At 36.2% G+C, this 17,978-nt stretch overlaps 1 non-coding gene across 1 annotated transcript; it reads right to left on the reverse strand.

Annotated features, from left to right (window-relative positions):
* Nucleotides 1-17,556: 17,556 nt before the first annotated feature.
* On the reverse strand, nt 17,557-17,629 carry TRNAF-GAA. The gene has a single exon. It is a non-coding gene; the product is annotated as a tRNA-Phe (tRNA).
* Between the last annotated feature and the right edge of the window lie 349 nt (nt 17,630-17,978).

Here is a 17,978-nt window from a genome sequence, read left to right on the forward strand (position 1 = left end):
AAGCAAAAGCCCAACAACTCATCTAGAAAATATATGTATAGAGAGATCTGTTGTTTGGTCAAGCTAACACTGGTTACAATGTATGTGCCTTTGTATGGTTTTACATTGAAAAATGGGTCTGATTATGTTTCATTTTCATTTAAGTAAGCTCTGATTTGCAAGCAGGGGTGTGGGGAAGAGGAGATTAGTCTCTGTCTTCTCTCAAGGTTATCCAGTGACTTTGTATAGGTATTTCCACACCTGTTTTCCAGGCGTAAGTCTTTTCTCACATCATGTGTTTTTTTTCTTTTTTTTTTCTTTTCTTAATTATTTCTAAATTTGTAGATCTGGTTTATACAAAAGTAATACTACAAAAAGGAACACTTTTTTTTTTTTTTTTTTCCTCCCCCAAAAGGAATGTGAAACCAAGTAGTAATATAAAAACATTAACTGATTCCTTATTGTTATAGACCAGTTCAGTCATCGTAGCATGCTTTGTTTTACAAAACACTGTTGTGGTAGGTAGTTTCACCTGGATCTTTACAGATAAGCAGACCCAAAAGATGCAGAGAACATATTTTCAGTGCAGATTTTATTTTAATAAACTTGTCTCACACAAGATTTCCCAGTACCCTTCAATCCAACTTCAAACATATACAATCTCAGAATATAAATGATAATTTACTTAACGAATCTTGGAGATTCAGCTCAGACTCAAGACTGCTAATTGCAGTCTCATTTGCAAAAGAGGATGGATCTGTGCCTGATAAATTTCAAGACATAATACTTATCTGCCTTTTGTGTCCTGGAATTGGGTTTACTTTTGTCTCTTCCTGTACTGAATGGATCAACTTATAAACCTCACAAAGCCTAAATGAGTCATCAGAGCTAGGTTTTGTAACAAAAATAAACAAAGAAAAGAAGACTGTTTCTGGCAATGAAACATTACTGCTGGAAGTTCACACATAACATCTAATCATCTTCCGTATCCATTTGATAAAGAAATTTCTCTTAAATACAGAGATTATTTCTCCTCTTTTTGCAGATTGCCCTAAATCCAGTATGGATTTGACTGTCCTCTACCTCCATCTATGCTTCTACACTTATAAAATATGGTTGAGATAATTTAATAGCAAGAAGGTATCCTTCTTTTAGCAACACATTGCATAACATGTATTGTGTGAAACTCAGCTCAGTTCTAAGCAGCATGACTTTAGAAAGTCATCATTTGCCAGTCTAAGCAACCTAGGAGCCTCCCTGAAGAAATGCAACAAATTGCCCTTTCTCTGTGATTATCATACCTTCTCTAGATTGCAGCTATCACATTTTGGAGGAGTAGCTTTTTCAACTATTTAATTTTTACTTTTTTTAATGCTTTTCAATTAGTGTAAGCCTCTTCTGATGCTTTAAGCCCTGTTCTTTACGTGATATCTTCCACAGAAAATAACCATCCAAGTATTATCTGGATCCCTGAAAGAAAGAGAATTTGTAAAAAAAAAAGCGTAAAACAAATATCTATTTTTATCTGAATCACTTTTTACCTCATTGCTAATATCATGCTTTAGAAAAGATCACAAAAAAGTGATGAAGGGAAATTTAAAAGCACTTTATAGATAAGTATGAAAGTCGCAGTGTGATAGAAAACAAGCAAACCAACAAACAAAACTCCATGGGCAAATCCACAAAAACTAATAATTTGCTTGAAAAGGTGATTTTGACCTAGTTATGTGTCATTAAGCAAAATATGTTCACTGAACATTCTTATCCATGATGATTAATATTAAGTATTAATCATTAATGATTATAATATATATAATATAATATTATATATATATATATATATTAAAAAAATATTAATCATTAAAGTAACCACTGAGACATTTATAGGTGAATGCACAGAGAACAGAGCTGACTGCATAGCTGTATGTAATCCTATTTGCTCCAATGATCATCTACATTAGTGGAGCTCAAAAGAGTGTTACATTAGGCAAAAAAGAAAAAAAAGCATTAAGGAATAATAAATCAAAATGTATTGATTTCAAGAACAGAATTGATTTATCTTGATATTTCAATGTATAGAATTTTCTATAAAATATTACAGTGCTTCCAGGAGAAATGTTGTGATATGATTGCAAGATGTGAGCATTAGGAGCTCCTGACAGTGTACTTAGGAAGAAGCTAAATATTATTACTAGTTATTTGTGTTGTTAAAAATGTTTTATAAATGTTTAATACGTGCTGTAGCTCTTGGCAGTGCCATTCCTCCAGTTACAGTAAAAGAAAAGCAAATTCCAAGGCCGCCTATAACCTGTCACAATTCCATCAAATTGATGGTTAAAACTGGTATTACCACATGCATTTACAAGGATTTTCCATCAATTACAATGTGTTTACTTGGCTTAATTACTCAGAGAGACATGCTGGTATTAAGGGTTGTTAAGTTCTTCTACCAGGACATCCTGACAGAGTAAGACTTATGACCAGGGAAAAGTGTTATTTCTACTAGAAGATTTTCATCATTAGGATATGGAAAGTTGTTCTAAGCCCATCCACATTACCTGTACTGGTTTAGTAGGGAAATGATAAGTTTATCAGTCTCTGTGAGAAAATAATTGTTGCCCTTCCTACCTCAAGGAAGGAATTTGCATCATATTTCCTCAAGTTTATTTTTCTAGTTGTAATTACTCCAAAAAAATTCAACCTGGTGTATAAATAATACTTAACCAGATAGAAATGAGCTGAGGGATGATTTCAGCGCTGCTGAGATCTCTGCATGGGACTGGACATAATTCCTTAATAATTCTGCATCCTTTTAGATCATGTTTCTTTTCAGCCTCCTTTGAATGTTCAGCTCCACACATGATGGATTATGGCAGAAGTGATGGGGAGCATAGTCTGCAACTACATAATACCTCCTTTATTTGGAATACTAGTTTTATAAATCTATTAACTTGTTTTCTTTGAACTTCAAGAGCTGAGTTGTTAACTCACTCTTATGAAGCTGGCTTTTAAAATGGTAGAATCATAGCTTAAAAAAAGCCAAAAAATTAAGCAAACTGAATAATCCAGCAATAAATCCCACTCTCTTGCTCTGACAGTCTCGTTAATTGCCACTTTATTTAATACCTTCCTCTTCTGCTAAAGGTTATTAAGAAGGATGTTGAAACCAGACACACTTTCAAGCTAATATTTTATTAGACAGTGTGAGACACTGTGAGATTTCCATCTAGGTTCTCACAATAGGGACTCCCTCTGCTCACTGCTCCATAATGACTGACCTACATATCTCTGCCGACCAGGATTTTGCTGGTTGACTGCATTACCCAGCAGAATTTGACTTCCCTCACTGTATTCATTTGTCACAGCAATTAAGTTCATGTGTCAATTTATTGAATGCAGGCCTGGTGTGAGATGTAGAAATGCTCATGATTCATTTCTTTCTTTTTGGCTTTTTAGCACTACTTCTTTCCAAATTATATTTGGTTGTCCTAGTGATGCTTTTAGTTGCTTAGAATTACATTTGGCTTATAGGGACAAATAATGATCATACCTCTCCTTTTTGTAATTTTATAATATCTTTATTTTACTGTTTCTCCCTTCTTTTTACTACCTTTAAGTTCAATGCCATGTCCTCTCTTGACAGACTGGCATGGAAATTATTGTACTTTCTCACAATCATTCTCTTACATAAATCTGTAGATGCATTGTGTTCCTGACTGGAGACCTGAACAAGAAATTATACACAGATGAGGAAAAATGAGTATATCTTATGAGGGCCAAATTTCATAAAATATTGGTGCAGAAGTTTGGTGCAAATCATACACTCTATGTACATATTGTGAAAAATATAACTAGGAAAATGTTGGAGAGCAGAACTATACTGAAACTTTCACCAAAATACTCACTAGTACCTGAGACGAGACAGGAAAATGGTCTGGTCACACCCACATTCCTCAAGGAAATTCAGACCTCCCTTTCTCAGAACTTGAATGTGAAAAAAGATCTAAAAGATCACTAAAATGTCTGAATTTGCAGGTGATTTTCACTTTATGTCAGGCTCCCTCATGGTGTCCAAAATGTTCAGACAATAGACTAACTGATATTATGATGTACCAAGTAGCAGAATTTTTGCTTCATACAGGGCTTGGCAGGACAGTGCTGAGCTCATGTACTTCACTGGGAGACACCAACAACATTTTCTGTTCCAGAGGCCACTTTTTCCTAAAATTTAACTCAGGAGAAGGTGGAAAGCAGTCCTGTTCCTTGAACCTATCTTTTCTCTTTGGTATCCAATGATAGAACATATGGGAACAGCAAAAAGTTGTGTAATGGGTTGTTCAGCCTGAATGTTAGGAAATATTTCTTTGTCTTGAAGGTGGTTGAACATTGAGATAGGCTTCCTAGAGGGGCAGCTGATGCCCCAAGCCTGTGACTAGATCAGTGTATAAAGCCTTCAATAATGCCTTTAACTTTTGTTTAGCCCTGAAATGGTCAGGAAGCTGGACTGTGTGATTTCTGTAGGTCCCTTCCAACTGAACCATTCCATTTCATTCCCTTACCTTCCATTCCACTCCATTCTTATTCTAAGATAAAACCTACATGTTTGTAGTGGTCTCTAAAGACCTGACATACTGACTACTCATTTCCTTCATAAAACTGAAAAGTTTCGATCCTATGCGTTCCCCTTCAGGAGAAAATCTTTACACAAAATGGGAGCAAGGGGATAGTATGTGTGGGGGTGGGAGAATGCATGGAGGAATCAAAATGCGTGATATTCTAAAGTCTTCCTTATTGTTCCAGGTACACCCGAGGACAAAGCCAACATTCTGTCACAATAAGGTGATTTTCACACTCCTAGTGAATGTTCTTAATATTTTTGTGGTGTATTAAATGCAGGAGAGAGATGGGGAAAAAACAGATTTGAGGATTAGATGTCTCTATTTTCAAGCCCTTACTTTCGTACAGATTTGTAAAGACAGGAAATATCTAAGATCCCTTTAGAAACAGGCTTAGGGCAATGAGTGGAATGGCAGTGATGATTTTAATGTAGTCTTAGGGAAAAAAAAATCCCAATACTTGCAGAAAGAGGGATCTGAATAAACTTTCTCATCTTTTTCATCATAATGATGCTCAGCAGATCCTAGGGTCTTTCAGCCCTCTAAAGCCCTCAATGTACATTGATCCCATCCAATGTACAGTGATCCCAGACAAGTTTCACTGCATGCACTACACACCTACAAGCTGAAATTTGCATCCCCTAGTCCTGTGAAGGGAGATTGAAATAATTGTTTGAATTGTTCAGCTTTCTTCTCTCCTTGTCATTTATCTGAACTTTAAAATGGAGAAGTAACACCTTCTTACCTCATGGTACTCTTAATTCATTGACCTTTGCTATATGGTTACTGATATGTAGGAAGGAGTTTGACTATATTTAATATAGATAGGGTCAATACAGACTAGGTTCAAATAATATGGTTTTCTTGTTATTCTACATATTACATATCTTGTACTCAGGAATGGTCACAACAGCACAGGACTCACAAAACATAAAGAGAATGGGAGCCTCTCCTTTGTTTCAGATACTGAAGCTCTACATGTCCTCAAAGAATAAATTCACCTCCTCCCTCTCCATCAGGGTGAGACATGTCAACAGTTGCATCAGTTTCCTCTTTAAACTCGTCTCCTTCTGATGTCTTTAAACCTAAAAAAAAATGGTGATATTTAGAACTGAATATTTATTGAATACACATATATATAAATCTGGTTCAAATCATGCTCTGTACAAGAACAGATTTCCAGTGTCACTTATTCCTGGAGACAGAGGCAGACAAGCAGGACAAAAGGGATAATAAGGAGAGGTTTCCTTGGCAACATGTGCTTGAAAGGTTTCATGTTTTTACTAAGACATAAAGTTTTTTGCTTTGTTTGAATGTTTCTTTGTTTTTTCCCCTATTCTCATGTGAAGGTGAAGTAGGAATGTGAATCAAGTTGCTGAACCCATTCACTTCCAGCTACCAAAATCATCATGCAAACATTAGACACATGGCTTGCACTGTATCATCTGTCAGGGATCTGAGGCCACTTCCTCTGATGGACTCCAGCACCTCTAGAAAGAGAATCAAGGTCTCCTTGATGTGTGCAGAATGAAAACTGCTGCTTACTCCTGTTGGGATTCACTCGCCCATAGGCATTTTCACTTTTTCCTGTTATTCCTTTGAGTGTAAGCCAAAGAATGAGGTAGAAAAATTCAATGGAAGAAGCAGCTTCCTGGATAAAAAGATTTTAAAGAGTATGTTCATCTCACCTAATTTCAGACTCCTAAATGGAAGCAAAATTAAATCACTTTACATTCCCATTCAGCAGACAAATAAGCAGAATAATTCAGCTCTTTGGAAGGTTGTTTTATTTTCTGTAGGCACAGTTAAGTGGAGTTAATTCAGAGTGTTAGAAAGACTCTGTACCTGTATTATGCTCCTTACTGTATTTCTAAAGTTATACAAGACAAGACCAGGCCTTAGAGTCTGTTTACATGCAAAGAGCTAAAATAAAAAAAAAAACAACAATGCAAGCTTACAACAGTTTACTGTTAGTCTTGGAGCTACATGACTGACTCTTTCTTCTACTTTCTCTGATTTTCAAAATCAAATATTATTTGATCTTTTCAGGGTCATTTAACTCTGCTCATTTCCACAATGCTATGTTAGATTTGTACCAGGAAGTTATGATAGGAGGGCCAATTAGACCTACAGATATGCAGGATGACATTTGGGCCCAACTGAAACCAATGGGAAGTCATCATTTCATTCAGTAGAACAGTTGTCATCAACAGTTTTAGTAAATTTATCTTTCATAAGGAATCTACACAAAATTTCATCACTGGAGTTAATTTGATGTAAATGAGGAAGGGCACACCAATGTTCTTGTACTACTGATATTGATCCATTTACTCAATTGTATTCTTTACTCTGCACTAGTTTTCAGTACATGTCATTTTCTAGAGATAGAAAGAGAGTCAAGCAGGAGAACTCTATCCTGTTTAGCCACCTGGAAGAAATTATGAGAAGGTAATCGAGGACTGATGACTCTTTGCAGTATTGACTCAACAGGATAAGCATGACAGGAGCTAAATTGTGTTACCTAGGTTTCTCTTTCTTATGCATTATTTGTATTATATTACAAATGTAATAGCATGACTGTTCTTGTGTGAAGAAACATTGTGTATGGATGCAAAGACACAAATGAAACACTTACAGGTAATGGCCAAGTAATATCCGAATGGTTTCTGTAGTTTGCCATTAGATAAGAAGAAACAAACAAACAAATAAACAAAAAAACTGGAAAAAGGTAGACATAAGTTTGAAAGTTTGGGATAATTTAAGAAGAAAGTTCAGAGAAAGGTGTCAAGCTGAATTAAGTTCAACGTCAGTGTCATGGAGTAAAATTCTATGACCTTTACTACAAAAGAAGTCAGGCTGGTAGATCAGCAAATCTGTGAAATGAAGAGAAATATGAACTTTCCATGAGGAGCAGATTGGGACATAGAGCAAGAGGCTCTTATTTACTTTCTTCAGGCTTTGATTTCTTTGAATTTAATATATGGGATGTCATATAAGGCAATATGAAGCTTACACCCTTCTTTACCTTGTTTGGAAAAAGCCTACTTGGTTTTTGGAAGTAATTAGGATATTTTGGCTTTGCTTTTTCTTTACAGCTATTCCACAAATTCATTTGTTTTCATAATTAATCATTTGAACAAGTTCCAAAAATACGTTTTAATACATTTGCAATTCTCAATAGAATAAGGCAAATTGTGTTTTAACATCAGAGGACAAATCAGTGACTCTTCTGGATGCACTGGAATCATGCAAATAACAACCCACTGGGAACCTTGCAAAAGCTCAACTTCTTATTTGTTTAACCATAATTGCATATTTATAAATTACAGAAGACTTTTCTAATTAATTTTGTATCATGCAAATAACATTGCTTTGTAACAACCTGCTATATTACTAAAATCGTTGCCAAGAAAACATAGCAGTCTGGAGTCACATTTAGTTTAAAGGGAAATGAAAGGCAGCCAGAGCAGAGACTAGCTTTTTGTTTCACTCATGAGAGGTAATTATCAGCTCCAAAATAGAAGGATAAAAGCCTTTCAATAAACTGACACCTTCTGCACATTAAGTCCCCAGAATGTTTTTAATTCTGCCAAACACAAAGGAAACGTACAAATAAAACCACAATTTCAAGTCAAGCCAACAAAAGTGATAGCATTTGGCAAAATAATGTGGTTATGATGGATTTCCTTCTGTACCTAACCATTCAGAACACGAAAAAATGCAAGACCCCATCCTGAGATGTGCAATTGAGTCACGCCGGATGCTTAGATCCTTTTGCAATCAAAACCTGTGATCTGTATATAGTTAGGGTATTTGGATATCAACCGACAGATATGACATAGAATTTACAGGAAATTCATAAACCACAACAGCTGGAAGATGAGAAGCATGTCTCAAAGGGCATTAAACATTTTGTTTAAAACTGACTCCTTCTCTTGCTCTCTACAAGCCCATAGTACATGGTCTTCATTCTTCCTGAGCTCAAACAGCTTACAAATCCCATCTGTTATTACACACTCAATCTTGTTACGGACAAAGGAAAGAACATCTGATTGGCAGAACTGAGAATTTCTTGTTAAGATAATTAAAATATTATCTTTCCATGCAAAACCACTACAGTCATTTTTATTAGGCCAGGTACACCATTATATCTTTATACCCTACGACTGTTTTGGACAAACTCATCAAACGCCTTGGTTGATAAATTTCCTGGGTATATTTTAATATGTTTTCTTAACACAGTGTGTAATTTTTAATTGGAAAGCAGATAAAGTTTGAAGCTGTATCAACACTTTTCTCGGTTTCATTTAACATGACAAGATTATGTTTTTTACATGGTGACTGTTCAGGTTTGTTAGAGTTTTCCATACAGGACATTCACCAAGATAAACTAAAACAGTTTAGCTAAAATGTTTTAGGCTATATCCACCTGACAGCTAGGTAATTGTTACTGCAAGTGAGATTAAAATCAGCTCAAGTTGAGATAAGCCTGGACAATTCCTGATGCCCGTTTTGACGTGTGTTACAACAGACATCTCAAAGCAGGTATACCATGGCTTCTTCAAGGAAATGTCCCCAAAGGGAAGTTCTTCAGTTACTTCTTCATGATGCCATTTGTCAAAGGGATTTTCCTCTGGAGATGCTAACTGGGGCTTTTCCAAAGATCCCTAAGAATCAAAGAATATAATCGAGCATTTTGTCCTTGGAAATACAGTGAAGAGGCAGCCGGGGTGTCTCCTCTTGATTTTGCAATGGTTCTAAAGGTTTGCCTTGAGTATGCTAATCCACCTTGTAGTTTGCAGTCTTGAAATCACAGAATCAAAGGTCCTGGGTTGGAAGGGACTCACAAGGATCATCAAGCCCAACTCCTGGCTCCACATAGGACCACCTAAAAATCAAAACCCTATGTCTGACAGCACTGTCTAAATGCTCCTTGAACTTCAACATCTTGGGGCCACTGCCCTGAGCAGCTTTTTCTGTGCCCACTGCCCTCTGGTGTAGACTCTGTCCCTAGCCCCCAGCTCTTGAATAGTTTTGTGTCCTGCAGAGCAGGACAGTCCCTTCCCACTGCCTGATCACAGTGCTGGGCCTCTACCCTCAGAATCTGTAGCTCCTCCCAATTCAGTGTTGTCCACAGATTCATCTAGCATACCTTCAAGTCCTGCATCCAAGTCATTCCTGTAGACATGGAGGAGAACTGGCCCTAAAATGGAGCTTTGCAAAATGTCGCAAATGACTGGAAGTGTATCAATGAGAAAATTTAAAATACTGTTCTGTATTCCCAGGATAAAGCAGCATGAGTGATGCTTGGACTAAGATTACTAGTAAGACTAATAACATTGATCTGATTATCTCACGTTTTTTCTTCACAGGAATGTAAAATTCGTAAGGACAAAATTAAAATAAAATGAACAACAACAACAAAAAATAGATCAGTTAATTAATTAATACCCTGAAAGGTTTAATCTCTACCAGCTCTACAAAATAGGATAGGGCAAAAAATAATGGCAAATCTTTATGTTTCATTCCCCACCTTCAGTGTGGATTTTTAAATTATTTTATAAAATCCTTTGTCTGCAGCACAAAATTGTGTGAAATACAGGCAAACAAACAAAGTGTTCTCTCTGGAGAGAAGATGAGAGAGAATGAATTGCACGTGACCGATATAAGTTACATTATTTGAGTTACTTCAGACAGGTCTTCAAACATTATGGTAGAATAATATAGATTATGAAAACTAATTTCTTCCTTGTACATCTCACTTGACTAATCAGTTGCAGTCTGTTTGCACTGCAAATCTTAATTGAAAAGTGGGCTTTCAAGCTGTCGCAGATAATTTTCCTAAAAAATCTAGAATTAAGATACTGCTACTGACAATTTTTTTAATATGACAGAGAAGATCCCTTGCATTCTCATTCTGTAAACTCTGATCCACAGTTAGTGTTAGCATAGCTTCACTGATGTGCACTGATTAGCCCTCAGGAGACACATGTTCGTATAAACTGAGTAATCACCAGATTAATGATGATTTAAACTAGTTGAGAATATGGCTCATTTTGTTCTACTCAAATCCTGTTACTAACAAGAATCATGAGAAAGAATGCCTGCAGATGAAATATGCTTCTACAGAGCTGTATGATCAAAACTCTGTGGGGAAAAAAAAAAAAAAAAAGTGAAAAGCAAACCTTGTTCTGCTTGGATTTGGAGGTTTTTTTCTGGTACATTATGACCATTTTTGCATTCAGAATTAGCATTCTCAGTTTTAATATGTTTACTTTCATGAAATGCAGATTGTAATTAAATGTCAGGCTGCTTAATTGTGTCTTTATTTGTATAAACTGGAATGTTGCTATAGAAAAAGAAAATAAATAAAATACCTTTATTTCCATTTCAATATTGTATTTGAATTAATACTTAAATAATGGGAGAAAATATTTTTTAGGTAATCAGTATTAATTGGTATTTCACAGTCTGAAAAGATATGTTGCCACAGAGCATGTATCACTTGCTTCACAAAGACAAAATGCTTCAATAAAATATTTTTCTGCCCAAGGACCAAAGAATGAGCACAGTGGTTCAGAAAATCAAAATTCAAAGGCTTTGCTTCATCCTGTTTCTTAATTGTCTGGTGCCAGCTCTGAGAAGTAAAATGGGCTCTTGATATGGGACTTGGGAAGCATTAATACACCTGAATCCAAAGTGAACCCAGAAGATTCTTCTGCTTGAGCTTAAGGCACCTGAATTAATAGAATTAAATAGAATTAAGTTCATGTTTTTGTTCCAGGGAGCACACTGGCAGTGTTCAAAGCCCTGACAATATACTGTGGATTGAATTGCCATTTTGTATAACAGCCTGACAATCAAATTGTCTTTCTAGAAGCAAGCAGCCTGCCTAAGGTCATTATTTTCCACAAAGAAGTGCAAAAATATGTCACATTCTTTGCAAAGGCACTGTATTGCAGAATGGCTGTTCCATATTTCCACCTATTAAATATTGCCAGTGAGTTCTGTTGACTTATGGTTCCTGGGCAAGGAGTCAAGGAAGGAGAAATTAGGATAACAAATGTAGAGCTTTACAGGCAGGAGACTCAGTTGGTCCTGATGATGCTATTATTAATTTTCTTGCATTTTTTAAGTGGAAAAATAGTTGTCTAATGTACATGAGCAGCCTTGGTGGTAGGGATCAGATTTTGACCTTAAGGGCATTAATCTTGAATGGTTTTGTGTAACAAAATTTGCTAAAAAAAAAAAAAAAAAAAGGGTGGAAATGATGCCTTTGACATGTTTGGTCTTTCTCCCCAAATTAAGGTCTATGATTACAAACTTTCTTGATGCAGAAAGAGCAAAATAATTATTTCACTTGCTGGGTAGGATATAAGTATTCGCTCATTGTTCGCTCAGCCCTAGCTGAGATAACTTTTAATTATTTGCTTGTTATTGTCTCTGTGAGAATTCTAGATATTGCAACTATCCTCATAAATCACAAGTCACTTATTAAGCCAACAAGCATGTTTTCAGAGGACCAGCTGCCAACAAATGAGAATTTTTGAGGTCTTAAGCAGATTATTCTTTCCTTGCAATGCGGTCTGAAATGAAAGCAGCATTCATATTAGACATGACAGAAGGCACTACACACAGTTGAGGCTGTTTGCAAAGAAAGCATTAAGCTAGCAGGACACAAGAGTCTCACAGCAGTAAGGAACAACTGAATTCTTGTCCCCATAAATACAGCAAACAGATGCACCTCTGTGCTGCTGAGCTTACCCTATAGATAAGATGTTGCAAGAAGAGGGATTTTGCTGCTAACAAAGGAGCACATAGAGAGAAGTGCACTTTCAGGACCAGCATCTGAAGAGTTTCACAAACTTAGCTCACTACAGTGAAATCTATTAGACACACTTCTTGGCAAGCAAGAACTATACAAAGTGATAGTTAATTATTTTAGGCACAAAGTAAATAAGGACTGCATATTTCAGTGTTTCTCTTGTATTAACATTGACTTATCTGCAACAGGATAGGTCTTGTTCTGTACTGTAGAAGACAAGAATTTGTTCAGGATGATAGTCACAAAAGCTTCAGTAAAGCATATATACCTATGACGGTTTCACAACTGCAAATAGTACTGGCAGAAAGTCACCTACATCTTATTAAGGCTTCTTTTCCCTCTGGAAAGGTGACTAAATGCAAAACACATTGAAAAGGGTTCTCAAGATATACTACACACTGTAGATTTGTATGGGAAAATATCAACTGGCTCAGACACAAGCTAAGTCAGAGATGAATGAGGAGAATCCCTAGAGGACATGTTTTATCTCTGTTTAAACAGGTAAGATCTGATTTGATAGATGAGTTGTACCCCTGTGCTTAGTTGCAGAAAGCAGAGAAAGGTGTTATTCAGAGAATCATGGAATTATAAAATCATAGAATCGCTTGAGTTGGAATGGACTTTAAAGATCACCAGATTCCAACGGCTGTCATGGGCAGGATTGCCAAAAACCAGATCAGGCTGCCCAGGGACCCCTCCAAGGAGGGAGACTCCACAGCATTGTAGGAAACATCAGCCAGTGCTCAGTCATCCACACAGTAAATAATTATTTCCTGATTTTCAGATGGAACATACTGTGTTCCACTTACTGTACCGTCAATTGCTTTCTGGAATAACACTTCCAAATTTAGGATGAGACTACGGTTTATTTAATTTCTCCAAGTCTGTTTTTTAACTTCAGTAATTCTTTTTTGAATGTTTTATTATTTTTATTCTTACTATCTTGTCTAAAGTCATTTGTGCTTTACTGATTTGATCTGCTCTTTTACAGTGGCAATTCCTATTATCAAGCAATATACAGGTATGATTAATTTTATTATATATTTAATAACTTATTATGTTTATTCATATTATGGTTGTACTCCGCAACTTCAATAAAGGGAATATTGCATTGTACAAAATGATGTGCCAGCCATTGATATGTATTTCTTGCATAATCTTTAGGGAGATTAGCAAATTAAGGCCTCAGGAATAATAGCAGGTTTATTAAAATTTATTTATTTAATTACTTATTCCATTTTTTGGAAGTAAAAAACCAGTGTGTCCACAGCAAGAGTTACAATTAAACAACAGTTTCCAGGATCAAATATGCTTGATCCTGGAAACACTCAGTTACTGGTCAAATTTATCTTTCATTCATCAATTAAAACACTCCTAATCAAAGTGTTCAGAGTCTTTTTAAGTCTGTTTAACTCATCATTATTCATGAAGGTGAAATCACTACTCATGAAAAAAATAGGATGACCTGCTTGATGAGTCCATGATAAAAATGTAGCTGATTACAGCAGCAATTTGCACATGAGAGATGGAAAGAGACATTTCCTTTTCACTGGCTTGAAAGGTTAAGGAGAATAGGCAGAATCTGAATTTTATACACATTACTACAGAATGGGAATATGGTTTTTGCCATTGTTGAATGCTATTATAGACTTGCAAACACAAAAAGGAAAAATAGTCACATACAGATTAATACATTTATATATACCATGTTTCAGATCAGGCAAAATACTACAGCTAGTCAGAACAACCTATTTAATGTCTTGATTGGTACCTCTCAAAAAGCCTTTGCATCTGTGTACTGAGGGCATTCCTGGTGCTAAAAGCTGGGAAACAGATCTGGAAATGAAAGGGTGAACGCTACATGCTGTCAGTTGATCTTACCTGGTCAGTTTGGATCTTTCTGTATGAAGGAAAGAGATACGCAGACATAACACATGAACCTTCGTGAACTACAGAGATGGGCTTAAAGATATTAACTGCTTGAGATGGATTGCTCTAGCTAATCTTAGGTCCAGAATGGCATACGTACCTTCTTTTTGGAGATACAAGGAGATGTGTTAAATTTCATTTCTTTTTATAAGAAGACAGCGTTTATTCTAACAGTTCTGAATTTCCAAATGCAAGTCTCGTTCAGTCTCACTTTTTTAGTGTTATTTGTTAAATGTATCCATAGGTGTAGTTACATAAAGCAAAAATAAAGTTTGAGAAATAGGAAAAAAAAAACTTGTTAGGTGATGAATTTGTTCAGAAGGAGGGGAAAATAGGAAACAAAATATATGCTTCTAGCAAGATGTGTATGAATGCCTGTCACTCACTAGGTGACACTATAGATGCTATGTATTTTTTGCATGGTTGTTGTCTGTTGTGCTAGCCAAAGACTTCTCCTGACTTAAATGGAGTTGCCTCTTTGCATAGCTGGTCTATACGTACAGGTGAAAATGGAGAGAGGAAGAATGATCTCACCTTACTGGTTTAGGAAAGATGATGAAAGACTCTGTGGGTGGTGTTTAGTGGCCCTGCCTGTGGCAGGGGGGTTGGAGATTCATGATCCTTGAGGTCCCTTCCAACCCTGTGATTCTGTGGTGTACATTCTGTGGTGTTTGTAGTCAGAATTAAGATTACTTCAAAGAATAGCATATTTCCCTTCATTCTTGTGAGTTTAGGTCTTTTTTTTTTTTATTTTCTTGAAGGGTGCAATGTACTTTCAAGGAAAACGCTGTTAAAAATTAGAAGTAATTTTCTTCTATGAAAAAATGTTCCTCCTGGGAACAAGTATTTTTCCTGCATTGTAACTGTCCATTTCTAATAACATACATTATATTAGGCATATTCTAGTGCCCATATTGCCAAGCATATTTAATCTCACTCTAGAAATACTCTGAGCCAATTGAAAGCCATGTAGCCACATAGCCATGGAAAAGGAAATTACCTTTGAGAGAGCAGCATCCATACCTGTCTCCTAAATATTTTTTGAAGTGGTTGTGTACTATGATTTATTGGTTGACAGATAGCATGTTAGTTTAATGCTAGCGTGTTCAAACAATTCCTGGATCCAAATTAGCTTATTTGATTATATTTTGAATCTGTCACGAATTTAAAGATTGTTCCTGATTTCCTAATTCCTACTTTAATGCCTTAACCGCAAGACCAACTTTATACAAGTTGAGCTTTATATCAAAAACAAAAGACAGTTTCATCTGTGGACTCTACTTGAGTTTTAAAAACTTTTAAACTCCTAGATTATATATCTTTCCCATAGTCAGTTATCTTCAATGTGTAACCTTACCAACATCCTTTTGAAATTCAAAGTTGATGGCAACCCCTGTGGTTTTCACATTTCACCATAGCAGGAATAATTCCACAGTCTATTTCTTTGTTCTGCAGATTCCATCCTGATGCACCTAAAAATACAGTCACTATCACAGATAGCTTTTTATCTTCTTCTGTTATGAAAGAATCAAATGGAACAATCTGGGCTTAAAAACAAGTGCTGATATCCTAACCCTTGTTTCTGCCTCCCATTAGCTCTCCCCTACGAGAGATGGTCTGAACTTGTGCTTATTTGTTTTGTCTTCTGACCATTGCAATTGTGCTGGGAGAAGCACCTGTGGTTATTTATCTAAATAAAAATCAAAGCCTGCAGTGTAATTCAGTGATCAGTAAGAAGCAAAAGTGCAAAGTGCTGCACTGGACAAAAATTAAAGGAAGAGGAATAAGAGCAAGAATAAAAGAGGAAATGATAGATACTAGAGAAATAATATAACCCACTGTATAGTTTGTTTTCTGCATAGTTTTCAGTTTATTTTTTAATCATTTAGTCTATCAGTCTGAACAATATTTCTATGCTATGGTATTAATTTAGCAAGTAGGTTTTTGGTTTTTTTTTCTCCTTATTTCAGCCACAAACTCCATAATCAGATGCCCCCTTATCTACCTGCATATTTTTTTACCTTATTATTTCTTTTGTTCTACTATTGCCAATCTATGCATTCATGGTGATCTTGACTGCCTCTATTGTATTTTACTGGAATCATTTAATTTTGAATTAAATATTAAATCATTATATCTGAGGGACTGTATTGATATATTATTTATCCTAAGCTTCTGACAGTGGAAGCACTTGTCTTCCCTCCAGAGTTTATTTGTTTGTTAACCTAGCTGAGGCATTTGGAGAGCATTAGAACTTCAATATATTTGTTCTAAAAGGTAATATCCAGTCATAGATTTGAGCTGAATAAACTGTAGCTCTTAAATATCCTTCTTGGCAAGTAATTTGCACATCACTTATGATTTATGTAGGTTTCACAGAATCACTGAATGGTTGAAATTAAAATGGAGACCTGGAAGCCTTCAGTTCAACCTGCTTGGATATGAATACCTAGAGCTATTTGTCCAGAACACATTCAGATGGATTTCAAGCATGTCCAAGGAATGAGGACTCCACAGCATCTCTGGACAATCTGTGCCAGCAGTCAGACACTGGGTACTAAGATACTATTATCTGATATTTGGAATTTCTTGTAATCCTGTTTCTTTTATTGCTTCTTGTCCTGGTTCTGTGTGTACCACCGTATAATCAATGAATATACAGATGTTATAATTAAGAAATAAACAAGAGAGTTCCAGCTAAGCAGGCTATTACACCAAAAAGAGAGCAGATGGAGTTCTTACCCTTGTCCTGGACTCACTGTAAAACTTCAAAAGAGGGATCTCCAGAAAGAGATCCTTCCCAACTGGTAGTCATCTTTTAAATGGGTCTAGGAGAGGTGGAGCCAGGCTACACCCCTTCCAGCAGCAGAGGTGAATTGCCCAGGGCTGACTCATGGCTCGCCTCAGGTAATCAATCAGAGGTTCACGCCGTGATTCAGCAGTTCCCATACAACTATTGATAAGAGACTGGTTCTGCTCTCTCTGCACCCTTATTCCAGACTCTTATGGACATTGATATGATACCCCTAGGACCTCCATTTCTCCAGGCTGAAAAGACCCATCTCTCGATCTTTCTCCAAAGGAGAGTTGCTCCCATCCATTGTTCCACTTCTCATGGTAGCCCTTCCTTTTGTGTCTTTCCTGGATATCAATGTCTCTTTTAGTTGCAAGGTCAGAACTGAAACTCCAAAATCTTCCATAAAACATTGCTGAAGCCCGGGGTTGAACCAGGGACCTTTAGATCTTCAGTCTAACGCTCTCCCAGCTGAGCTACTTCAGCTCCTGCTAAGCACACATTTTCTCACAAGCTGATGGAACTTATGTCTCTTTCAGTCCTTTATCATTCACACTTGTTTCGCGTACGTTAGACTCTTTTCTGTTATTAGATAGAACACCACATGGGGAAGAAAACTATACTCCACTGAAATCAGTGATATCAAGTCTGCAGCAAGGAGATTTGGTAAAAGTCTGCAGACATTAAGATGCTGATAATCTTTTAAACATCACCATCAACATAGACATGATTCCCAGAGACATCAGCTAAAGACTTAATATTAATAGGTTTTAATTTCCTATGGAAAAAAAAAAAAAAAGACAAAAACACACATACACACAAACAAAAACAAACA

This window comes from Centrocercus urophasianus, unplaced genomic scaffold (genome assembly GCF_019232065.1).
Source record: "Centrocercus urophasianus isolate 14NV4802_14NV808 unplaced genomic scaffold, USGS_Curo_1.0 seq_11, whole genome shotgun sequence".
Lineage (NCBI taxonomy): Eukaryota > Metazoa > Chordata > Aves > Galliformes > Phasianidae > Centrocercus > Centrocercus urophasianus.